This window comes from Leptidea sinapis, chromosome 46 (genome assembly GCF_905404315.1).
Source record: "Leptidea sinapis chromosome 46, ilLepSina1.1, whole genome shotgun sequence".
NCBI classification, from domain to species: domain Eukaryota; kingdom Metazoa; phylum Arthropoda; class Insecta; order Lepidoptera; family Pieridae; genus Leptidea; species Leptidea sinapis.
The window spans coordinates 3,509,481-3,522,948 of NC_066310.1; the positions used below are offsets into that span (position 1 = coordinate 3,509,481).

General features: G+C 34.9%; 1 protein-coding gene across 1 annotated transcript in view; it reads left to right on the forward strand.

The window, feature by feature from the left end:
- The window catches only part of LOC126977997 (neuronal growth regulator 1-like), a 477,303-nt gene that overhangs the window by 436 nt on the left and 463,399 nt on the right, over window positions 1–13,468 (forward strand). The window lies entirely within an intron of this gene.

The following is a 13,468-nucleotide window of genomic DNA, read 5'->3' on the forward strand; positions in this document are numbered from 1 at the left end:
TACTACGGAACGAATTAAATAACACATTGCGTTCTTATTTTAATGTTTTTAAAACTGAACCAAATTCTAAAGTACATTTACACATTATAACTACGGCGGTTTAACTCAGGCTAGTCTTACGCAAAGTTATTTCATTACAATTCTTCGAGTACAATATAGGAAGAAAAACTCCACTTAGTTAAATCGTAACCTGATAATTAGAGATTATAATTAGGATTATTCAATTTTCATGCATGAACATAAAAACAAATTCTTAAGTTGTTTTGGGTGTTTTAGGCACGAAAAAAGAAAGTTTTCAGTATACACTACCGTACAATTGACTTATTTAAAATATATTTTTTTTTGTCTTTTAGTAACTTATTTTTTTTAAGTGGGATGACTTTTGATATATGATGTCGACTAAGTGGTAACTATAGCGGAGCTATTTATCGCCGGCTAATGAGACTTAACATCTTATGTCTCAAAGTGACAAGCGCAACTGCGGCGCCGCTGAGAACTTTGGGTTCAATCAAGAATCCTGAACAGTATTGCATTGTAATAGACAGGGTGTATCACTTACCATCAGATTAATGTAGCTAGTAAAATTACTGGGCAAATGAGACTTAACACCTTATGTCTCAAGGTGACGAGCGCAATTGTAGTGCTGCTCAGAATTTTTCAAGAATCCTTGTAATGGGAATAGCGTATCAATTACCATTAGCTGAACTTCCTGCCCTCTCGTCCCTTGTTGTCATAAAAAAAACTCAAATTTTCATTTCCAAACTAGGTATAGCCTATATAGGTGCAAGACAACGATAAATTTAATTTGATATACAGAATAAGTAAGCATATTCATAATATAAATGTGTGCTTCTATCGGGACTTGCATCCGAGACCTCTAGCTAAGCGGGTAGAATCACGTATTATATAAGTATATATTTTTTTCCTTTTTTGTTTTTTTTTTTTTTTTTTTTGACAAAAAGCGACGAGATGACCAGGACTGAGCTGATGTGCCGCTCAGGATTCTTGAAATATGATATCAAGTCTCATTTGCCCAGTAATTTCACTAGCTACAGTGCAGCGCCCTTCAGACCGAAACACAGTAATGTTTATACATAACTGCTTGACGGAAGAAATAGGCGCCTTTGTGGTACCCATAATCTAGTCGGCATCCTGTGCAAAGGTGCCTCGTACTGGTAAAAAATATATCGTTTAAGCCATTTATTCAGTCAAAATTGATTCCATAAGAAATCTTTTGAGGTATTAATCAAAAACTAATACAGCTGTGAAAACAACAAACTTTATGTGTAGAGACAAAGACCTAGATGAGACGACGAAATGAAAGTACATGACTCTTCATTCCTTTACATGAAACATTTTTGCGTATTTTGACACAGTGATAAAAAGCTGACATCCTAAGTATAACTTAGTTTCATCATCATTATTTTGCAGTTTTACCCACATTTTCAAAATGAAGCTCTCTGTTAAGTTGCAACAATATATTATTAATATTATTGTTAGGTGGCAACCCTTTTAAGTTGTCCAGTTGAAGTACTTAATCTAAGATGTCCGAAATAGCGTGGTGTAAGGAAGTGTTTTCAGTTCTAACATTAAAATATATTATAAGATAAAATATAGTCTTTTCTGCTTTTACGACCACATTAATTTCGAATACTCTCACTTATAAAGGCAGGAAAAATTACAAATTAGTCAATATAGAATTTAATCTTAGTTAAGTGATTCAATAAACAAAATAGAACATTCCCGTTACAATAATCGATGCTAAGTGTGAGAAGACTCTGTAGAGAAGTCTTCTGAATCAGCTGTATAAAATGACATTAAGGTTCAGATTGCCATGAAGTAAAATTTCATTGTAACAGATAATATAGATTTTCGTACATATACGAGCAACAATCTTCGCAAAACTCACAAAATGGCAAACAATCCCGAGCTTAAAGTACCGAAAATACACCCTTATAGCAACGACGTCAGTCTGATCTTATGGCTGTGTTGTTTCAGCGGGGAATCGCAATGCGAATAGCTATAGAGCTATAGCGGCAGTTTAAGTGATATTTCAATACATATTAAGTACCAATCAATATCAGAAACATAGAAATATAAATAAGAAGATACTGGAAGTGACAGAGTCGTGTTAAACATCACAGCGTCAACGTCACAGCAAGTTAGTTTGTGTGAGAAAGGTTATTATAACATAAATGATTTTCTTAATGATACCACTGACTAGGAATGTAGCGGATACCCTCGGGCTCTTTAGTTATAAATGTACGATATTACATTGTAATCCATATAATAAAAAGCCCGCTGAGTTTCTTGCACCCGTTCTTCTCAGATCTGAGGCAGTCTATTTTGAATGGGTGGTAATTTTTGACGTTCAATAAGTGATTTTGAATGCATTTTTGAATAAAAATAATTGAATTTGAAGTATTTGACATTTGAGTATTTTTGTTGCATCACTAAAGTGATGTAAAATTTAAAAATTACAATGTAGACATACATTGTAATTGAAATGATTTTTAAAACTATGAAGCTGTAAACGTTGATTTAAAAGAATGCCATTGAGTTTCTTGCCATTTCTTCTTCTATAAAGCTTAAGCTTTTCCGAACAAATGAAAACTTTTAAGGTATATAAATAATAATTATAAAAAAAATTAATATAAACTTTTAAAGTATGAAATAAAGTATATAAGTGAAGAAATAATAATAAAGTATATAAATGTCCATTCCCTTCTGGTTGAATAAAGTGATTTTGATTTGGTTTGATTTGATTAGTATTAAATGGAAGGGCGATGTAAAACAACGCGTAAATAAGTTGTATTTCATTATATTATGTAAAATCAGAAACTCTTTCACATCCTGCATAATATCAAATTATACCAATCAAAGTTTCATTAATTCAAGTCCCTTTTTAACTAAACTGCTGTCTATAGATTAAAATATAGGTAATTTTTTACTAGCTGATTCTCAATATATTTTGCTGTCATTTTGAACACCATTGCTGCACAGATCCATCCATATAATATATATTACTAGCTGACCCAGAAAACATAGTATTGCCAATTAAAGTAATAAAAAAAATTCAATAATTAAAATCGTGCTACAATAATTTCTATATTCGATTGCCATCTTGCAATTGGCTTAATACGATTGACAAATTGCGTATCTGTGGATGGAACAGAATAATAATGTTATAAAAATCACGATACCAAAATAGATAATGATCGTAGATGTGAAAATTTGAATTTGTACATATTTTTCAATAGCCGCGTACCCACCTAGCGCACAGGCTCGCGCGGCAGCCTCGGTGTCCGGATCGCGAGCGATGGCTCCCGCGGCAGCCTCAGTAGTTTTGTTCAATTTACACGAGGCCGCCTCGCGAGGCAGGCTGAGCCATCATAAGTCCGCGAGTATTCGTAATGGACAGTCGTGTATTTTCAGCTGCAGCTATTTTCCTAGCTGCTTATTGTTTAAAGAAACGAAAACAGTCACGTATCAAGAAAAAACCTAGACGCTTCTGGATTAGAAAAATGTATGAGTATATTTGGATCTTTGGGGTCCCAAAGCGCATTGTACGTGCTGTACAGTTGTATTAGGCGAATGGACTCCTCCTGACTGATGATATTAAAATTACAAAATACAAACACGGCAAGAGACAAAACTTGAAGTAGCTTCGCGCGCGAGCCAAAACATAACCGTCCCCACCTAACGCACAGCGCTCACTGAGGCACCTTTGAGCGCGTCAAGTTTACCGACAACAGATGCCTCGGGGCCGAGCCGTGCTCGGTCGAGCAAACGCGCGCCCGAGGCAGGCCGAGGCACGTCCACACCAGCCGAGGCATTTTGCTCTCGAGGCTGCCGCGCGAGCCTGTGCTCTAGGTGGGTACGCGGCTAATGCTGAATCACAATAAAATACAACTAAAAAATAATTGTCAAAAAAAAATTAAAATAAATTTCATAAAGGGATATGACATATTTTTTTTAAATGACGAGGAGGACGTTCAGCTGATGGTAATTGATACGCCCTGTCCATTACAATGCAGTGCCGCTCCGGATTCTTGAAAAGCCCAAAAATTCTGAGCGGCACGACAATTACAATTAATAAAAAATTGATGTTGGCTGATTCTCACACCTACCCGATATGCAAACAAAATTTCTTGTAATCGGCTTAACCGTTTCGGATCAGTTCGGTAACAGACACCGCGACACGAGAATCTTACATATAAGATATACTATGTAGCTAGTAATCTTACAATACGTCCAGCACAGCACTAAACATTTATTTGAGAGGAAACTTTACTCATTTCAAGTTTTATTGATGTCCAGAGAACTGTGAAATATTATTGTGTCTATATTTTATCCTGGAAGACTGTCACAACTTAGAAAAAATGGCTATCTACTTTTGACTTTATCCTTCGATTATACTTATCACTGATAGTAATTAAGAATAACTTAATAATTGAGACCGTAGCCTAAGCGCAAAAAAGTTGTTTCATATTTTTTATACAATATAATATTCAAACTTTAATTTACTTAATGTATTTTTCTTTTTAATTTTTTTTATCTATAAAGAGAATTGAACTGTTTGTGAATGGCAAGCAGTGCTCGTGTTTTCAAATTAAACGCAAAATCCTAGATCAATTATACTAGATAGACTACGATAGCTATAAAAACATCTAAAAAATTGAGGATTACTGTTAACCTCTGAGCAATGTACGCAAACTAACACATACACATTCAAATCGCGAGTGTAAGACATAGCTTGTCACTCACACTAAACTAATAAACCTGGCCTGTTTTAATCGGTTATCTAGCACGATTTCATTTAATCGAGATTCAATTCGAACATAGGGAATTAAGCCAACCATTCTTTCTTTCTTTTCTTATTTGAAGGTGTAATAGTCTGTCTAAATATCAAAATTAATTAAGATAATTTTGCCTTTTGACTGACGATAAGTGATTCAATTTTCTGTATACTTCATCTGGAACAGAGGTTAAAACTAAATTTATAATATGAATTTGTATTATTTGTTTTTTTTTTCTTTTTCCTTATGATAATAATAGGGACGAGACGAGCAGGACGTTCACCTGATTGTAATTGATACGCCCTGCCCATTAAAATGCAGTGCCGCTTAGAATTCTCGAAAAAAACAAAAATTCTGAGCGGCACTACAATTGCGCTCGTCACCTTGAGACAAGATGTTAAGTCTTATTTGTCGAGTAATTTCACTAGCTAGGGCGCCCTTCAGACCGAAACACAGTAATGCTTACTCATTACTGCTTCACGGCAGAAATAGGCACCGTTGTGGTAACAATTATCTAGCCGGCATCCCGTGCAAAGGAGCCTCCCACTAGTGAGAAGTATTATAATTAGTTACGAGCTTTCCTTTATCTCTAAACCTAATGTTCATAAGCATTATGATGGTTCATAAAGTCAAATGGAGTTTATCAAAAATTCCCCCAAATCTGGTGATTTTCGATCTTTTATGAGCTGATGTAAAAACTTTTGATCATTATAACCAAGCAGTGAATCTAAATCACTTGTTATAAGAACGATTATCCATTGAAGTGATATAATCAATCACATCTCTATCCCAGGTGTTGGGTAGACATCACCTCTTTCATACAAGTTCTCATATAAGTACTCTTGAAATGTACTCTTTTTGAAGTGAAAACTTTTTGAGCGCTCTGAGGACTTATTTTTGCTCGTATTGAATGAGACTGAGCTAATACGCTAGTCCTTGTAACGCTTATTCAGGTAAAGTCAGCTCGAGTGACTTAAGGAGCACAATAAGTTACAGCAAAAATTCAAATTCAAATATTTTTATACAAAATAGGATTTAAAGTCACACATTCGTAAGTGGATAGCTGACAACTGACGGTGGATTTTTTTTTTAAATAAAATTTCTTCACAATGTAATATCGTACAATAACATTTATTATTATTATTAGCCCGATTCCAATCTGTAGTGTCCATTCCAAATCTGTTTTCTTTATGAAAATAAGAGATAAGACGATCAGGGTGTTCATGGTAATTGATACACCCTGCCCATTTCAATGCAGTGCCGCTCAGGATTCTTGAAAAACCTCAAAAATTCTTAGTGGCACTACAATTGCGCTCGTCTTCTTGAGATATAAGACGTTAAGTCTCATTTGCCCAGTAATTTTAATAATTCTTTATTATCATTAAGAAATTTATTTATGTTATAGTAGCCTTTTACCGTAACAAAATTTTTGTAACAATTATTTTGAATATTGGTAATACATTTCTGTAAACAAGTATGTGTATAATATAAAACGAAAATAAAACAAGTGTGCAATTTACACGTGGTAGAAGTGAAACCTTCAAATATTTAGGCTTCAAGATAATTGTAACTATTACAGTGATACGAAGTAATAATTATTTTACATTTTATTCTTATATATTACTGTATAGATTTATTAAGACTTACATTTTCGATAGATGGTACAAGATTGTTAGAATCATTTTACGTTCTTTCGCTTAACATCCAACAGATGGCGTTGTCCACATACATTGTAACATTAAAACACGCAAAAAAAAAATCAAATTCAAAATTTCTGTATTTGGTATTAAATTATATATACAAAATTACTTAAATCTACTTATTAAAGCAATTTACAATTAAGCCTTATATATGTAGGTATCAGAAAACTTATTTCTACAACCCTATCTACGTATTGAGGGATAAAACTTTATTATGCTTAAAAAACTAATACATGAGGTTTGTGGGGGGGGGGGGAATCCAGGAAACTGGGAAAACCTGGCTATTTGCTATTGATATAACGTAATATTAACCTACCACTTAACCTAACTTAAGACTAATGACTAGAACTTAAAAACTAAGGTAAATAAATACATAGATATGTATACATACATATATAATATATAAATATAAGAGGGGTGTGGGGTGGGGGGGGGGGATTTTGGGAAAGGGAAGGAGGGGTAAACACGCAAACATTTGTCAAAGCATTATATCTGAGTATGTATGGTACAGGTTGGTTGGTGAGTTCTGGAATAGCATTGAATAAAAAGTGTCAAGTTAAAGTGAGTGTGTTTCTTTATCGTAGTCCTACTGTGCAAGTTAAACAAAGATGCTTATGGTAACTAAAGTATGAAATAAATACTTTGGTCTTAATATGGTCAATATATCTTTGGAATACTGCGTCAATTACTGTTTTTGATCTTTCTGTTGATACAGTGCGACTGTTGCACATTTTCAAATTAAATTTGGCGTCCAAAAACTCAATCAATGGAATCACTGTATACCATGCAAAATTTACATTAAACCTCTAAACTGCATAATATGAAGTCCTGGTACATGTTGCTAGGATGACATATGATTTCAACCGCTATGAAAGACTTTACTATCACCGCTACCATATAAATGTTCTCCTGGTGTATATATAGTAATACGTCGTACGCATGACGTCAGAATATATTAAGGTATACTCGCGTCATACATAAGACAGTCTCTTTTTCAACTATGATCGCCTGGTACCAAAGACTGTATAATGCTACCTATCTCATTTTCTCCCACGTTAAATCTTGTGAATTTATGTGTCTGTCTCTTTTTTCTGTCGCTCTAAATCATTGTTAGAGATAGAGAACGTATAATGTATTCTATCTCATTCTTTCACCGACTGAATCCTATACATTTACCTGTTCAGTTAACATAATTCGTTATATTGCTACGTACCCGTAAGGGTGACAGCCGCGAGAGTAATTATCACTTATACAATTTCTATTACCTTCTTTTTTAAATTTGTATCATAATCCATGAGCTCTTAAAGGGTATCCGTCTGTACGGATAGATCTATTCTGTTATTATTTATTACAATCTTATTCGTTTCAGATTTCTGCATTTCTATAAGTAAATTTTCGCAATGTCAAAGCTTACTTTTTCTTTATGAAAATAAGGGATGAAATGAGTACAACGTTGAGCTGATGGTAATTGATACGCCTTGCCCATTACAGTGCAGAGCCGCTCAGGGTAATTGAAAAATCCAAAAATTCTGAGCGGCACTACAACTTCGCTCGTCACCTTGAGACATAAGATGTTGAGTCTCATTTGCCCAGTAATTTCACTAGCTACGGCACCCTTCAGATCGAAACACAATAATGCTTAGACATAACTGCTTCACGGTAGAATTAGGCGCCGTTGTGGTATCCATAATCTAGCTGTCATCCTGAGAAAAGAGCAAAGAAGCCACTGGTAAAAACTTACAACTCCGTACCTAATATTGTTCTCAGAAAGAGATTTTAAGTGATCATGTATGAAAGTATAATTATACTAGACATTAAGGTGCCAAAGTAACGTATTTTTCAGGCGTCATGATATTTCTTGACGCCAGAAAAAAGAGGTAACTGAATAAGTGTGCAAGCACTTTTTGTATTACGGTTTGAAAAGCGCCGTAGCTTGTTAAATTTCTGTGCTAATGAGACTATCGCGATTAAAAGTGAGAAAATCGCGATGCCGTTCAGAATCATTGGTTTTCCAAGAATGTTGAACAGTGCCTGTAATGTGGAGGGCATTTTACTTATTATTAGGTGAACGGCCAAATCATCTTTTTCTTATGGAAAAGGAGGACAAACGAGCGTACGGTTCACCTGCTGCTAAGTGATCACCGCCACCCACACTCTCTTGCAACACCTGAGGAATCACAGGAGCGTTGCCGGCCTTTAAGGAAGGTGTACTCGCTTTATTTGAAGGTACCCATGTCGTATCGTCCCGGAAATACCGCACATGCAAGTTCATTGCACAGCTTTGTAGCTGTGCAAAAGTTACTGAGAACAAAATATATGCTCAATCGGATATTTAACTTACTTAATATAAAAGAAACAAAAGCAAAACTTTATGTGGCAGTGGTCTTCCAAAACGGGAGTCCACTCAGTTATAGTTGTGTGCATACATTATGAGTACAACACTGATCGTCCCGGAAATACCGCACATGCAAGTTCATTGCACAGCTTTGTAGTACGATGAAGGAAGCTCCTTGAAAACCGCCATGTGGAGGACCGCCACACATCCGGATGGTGGGGATGATATCCTTTCTTGTGGCGTGTCGTACGATGGTGGAATGAGTAAGTCCCCAACAATTCGAGCTGCTCTGCGTTGCACGTGTTCAAATGGATCGAGCTGATACAGGTGTGCGCCAGACCAGAGATGACAGCAATAATCCATATGTCTTGTCACTTTATCTCATAACAGAATCACTTTGATATCACAACATGTATCTCAATACTCCAGAAGACATGTTCATCTTTGTGTGTCATTTTTTAGGTCAGCAAGCCTAGAGGGCCGTTTATGGCTTACACCTACTCTCATCTTACTAACGTCTATATGAATAATATTTATAAGCTGATTCTGGTTGTATTCGATGCACAATGATGATAATAAATGAAATGAAAATGAATTTATTTTGGAAGAAAAACTGACACATTCACACAAAAAAGTTACTGAGAACAAAATATATGCTCAATCGGATATTTAACTTAATACAAAAGAAACAAAAGCAAAACTTGATGTGGCAGTGGTCTTCCAAAACTGGAGTCCACTCAGTTATAGTTGTGTGCATACATTATGAGTACAACACTGATTTTCAGTAACCCCATTGTGTGAAGTTTGTAGCTGAACAGACATATTTTAAAAGCAAAGTATACTTAAATGTGGCACTAAAATAAATGTTATATAAAATAGATTTACAAAAGATGTAACTAAAAATAAACAATGACAGTAACAAAAATAATAAAAAACGTATGTGTGTAAATATATAGACAGCCGAGTGGTTAGCGATCCTATCTACTAAGCTAGAGGTCCCGGGTTCGAATCCCGGTAGGTGCAAGCATTTATATGATGAATATAGATGTTTGTTTCCGAGTCATGGATGTTTAAATGTATGTTTACATGTATGTTTATAATGAATATATGTATGTTTAAGTAAGTATATTGTATTAAATATATTATTGTCTTGTCTTGGAATAATAATAAATACGAGTAGCTGTTTAATATTATTACTTTCTTCCGTAAACTCAACGTGTAACGCGGCATAATGTGGACGTAACTATGATTGTCATCTATCAAAGCATTTAGTTAGTTTGACTGGGCTGTTCACGCACTAAGTTTCTTGATTAGGCCATTGTTCATGCCTGATCGTCATCTTACTCCAACCTCCAGACCGTCCCAGGACTCTAGCAGTCTTTTCATAATTCCACAAGCAGCGCAGGATGCTTGAGATTGGAGGATTTATGCCCATTGTTGGCCACACTCCTAAACTCTGTATGAATATAATATATAATATAATATAGACACACTTTTTACACAAATTATCATGCCCCAAGTTAAGCATATATAGCCTGTGTTATGGGTTACAAGACAATGATATATTTAATACAATATACTTACTTAAACATACATAAATTCATATAAATTTACATAAATACATTTAAACATCCATGACTCGGAAACAAACATCCATATTCATCATATAAATGCTTGCACCTACCGGGATTCGAACCCGGGAACTCTAGCTTAGTAGGTAAGATCGCTAACCACTCGGCTATACAGGTCAGGTCGTAATATACACTGGTCTTTCTTCTGTCTTCATGAATCCTTTCATAAAGGGCTGTCTGTTACACCTATGGTGAATAGATTCTTGTTTAAGGGATAGTGGCTGTCCATGTGTATTCTGATCAGGTTGCGAGTTAATATCTTTAATGACAACGACACTGCATTATTTATTTTTCCTGGATCCCTCACTGTTTATCTATTCTGTTAGGCGGTCTTCTACAGTTTTTTTTGCGAAGAAATTTTTGAATTAAGTACGAGGTATGGGTTTGAAAACATTAACCCCCTTATTCATAATGGTCCGCTAACTTAAAACAGTCTCTAAGGAGTGTTTTTTCTCATTCTGACTTAGGTCAATAGAAGAAGACAGAGTGAGAATTAGCAATGCTTTAAGTTAGACTATTTTGAATAAGGGGGTAAAGCATTACTAATATCAGGCATGTAATTCACTCAATGCCTTTATGTGGTTATAGCAAAATCGGTTTCTGTGGCTTATAACTTCAAAATTGACGAACTGCCCATATAAATATGCAATCATCAGTAATCGCAATATTAGCGTTAAATTTTGAAAGATACTAAAATACATGTACATTTACATTCCGTTTAAAATTTTGTATATCTAATGTTAAGAATCACAGAGTATCATGAAACCTACTGATCCTAATTTTATCCCATTAGGGATAGAACTTCCAAAAATCCTCTAAAATTAAAGTGTTAATTAATTTGAAACATTTTTGAGAGAATTTTCAGAAAAATCATTCATCAGTAATACACAGACAGCGTTATTCATAATCTGCAATCCAAGTTTCATAACGATTTTTTGTTACTTAAAGCATTTTTGTGAAAATAATCTCAAAATAATATTGAAAAATATCGTTTTCGTCTCGCATTCTTTTAATTTGGACAAAAACTTGTTGTTGTGATATTGATAAATGACCAGTGTTTAATAGTTTTTAAAAATCAAAAGAAAAAATGAGAAGTGTGATTTTTTTATAAAAATAAGGGACGAGACGAGCAAGACGTTCAGCTGATGGTAATTGATACGCCCTGTCCATTACAATGCAGTGCCACTCGGGATTCTTGAAAAACCCCAAAAATTCTGAGCGACACTACAACTGCGCTCGTCATCTTGAGACATAAGATGTCAAGTCACATTTATTATAATTATTTTTAATTTATACTATTTATCATTTACAGAAAGAATCTTAAATTATCATCCCGCAAAACTGTTTAGACAGTTTGTCTGCAGGATCAAGTCTCGTGTTTTTTTGTTTGTGTGTTTTTATTTATTAAGAACATTGATTTTATGCAAGTTTTGCCCAGTAAATTCACTAAACTATGTATAGAAAGTCATTGCATATTTTGAAAAAAGCTAATAAAACTGATAAATCAAAAATGGTTCACTTTTGCATGTAGGCTAAAATTATCGTAAATAGTGGCCCATTACACTAGCATACCATACATGGAATTACCAATTACCCCGTATAAGTATATTAATATTAAAGATAGAAAAAGTAGTATAGTCTGTAATAACATAGATTGTGTGTCGGCTTGATAACTACTATGCATGGCTATTAAATAACAAGCTTCTCTCTGCAAGGTTTTCCTGAAGATAATTACCAGCTCAATAACAGCTAGTGCTATACCTAATCAAACATGCTTTATTAATATATAATATCCGGATGAACGAGCCCTTCTTGGATTTTTTAGAAAGTAGTACAAAACTTGAACAAGATAAACTAATAGGACATCTGGATTCACATGGTTCTATTACAGTCTTGTATATAGTGGCAAAATTTATCTTTGTATTCTACTCTAAAGATGCGCTCTTCCTAAAATTTTAATGTACTTTCATGAATCCTCTTTACATGACCAAACTACCCCCACTTACCCTCAATGATAGCTGTCATCATTATCATCATCAGCCGGACAAAGGTCTCTCCCAAAGATCTCCACGACGATCGCTCCTGCGCTGCCTTCATCCAACGTACTCCGTCGATCTTGACAAGATCGTCAGTCCATCTTGTGGGAGGCCTACCAACACTGCGTCTTCCGGTACGTGGTCGCAATTTGAGGGCTTTACTGCCCCAACGGCCATCTGTCCGTCGAACTATGTACCCTGCCTATTGCCACTTCAGTTTCGCAATCATCTGCGATATGTATCTCCTCATTTCTGATTCGATTTCTCAGGGAAACTCCGAGCATAACCCTCTCCATTGACCTCTGAGCGACCTGTGATGACAGCTAATTTAACTCTGAAACCTTATTCTCATTGCTTCTCGGTGTGTGATCAGAAACAGAAACCAAATATATCTGAAATGCTTCAAAGTAGCAGGGCAATGTTAACTGCAAGCTAAAGTCTACTATCTATTGGCTCCAGGCAGCTTTGAGAAACTTTGTTGTCAAATAAAATGGCACCGGTTGGGTTTTCGCTATCAAATAATATGTCCGAGCTAACCATTTATTAAATTCTATTTTTTTTTTACTTTTCAAAAGTACATCGATATTATTTCCTCAGTAAGACAACATTTCAAAGCAGAGTAAGAGATGTAAAGAGTTTTTGTAAAATACTCAAATAAACCACATCTGTGAAATTTTAAGCAATTTGTTATGTTTATAAAGTGGTAACCCTCACTTCTGGGATTAATTACACAAATTAAATTTAAGAACAAAATTTTTTGAACGAGCGAGCGCACTTCCAATTGTGCCAACCGTTTGAGTGATGTAGCGTTGATAAAATCTTGTATGCTTTGTTCGACTCTCAGGTTGTGGCTTCAACTACAAGATCTACTTTACAGTTGATATCCTGCTCAACCCCAATATTTGCTTAATAGGAAATTGACTTGAGACACAGTTATGTCTACTGTGCTTGAGATGCCGCTTTAGCA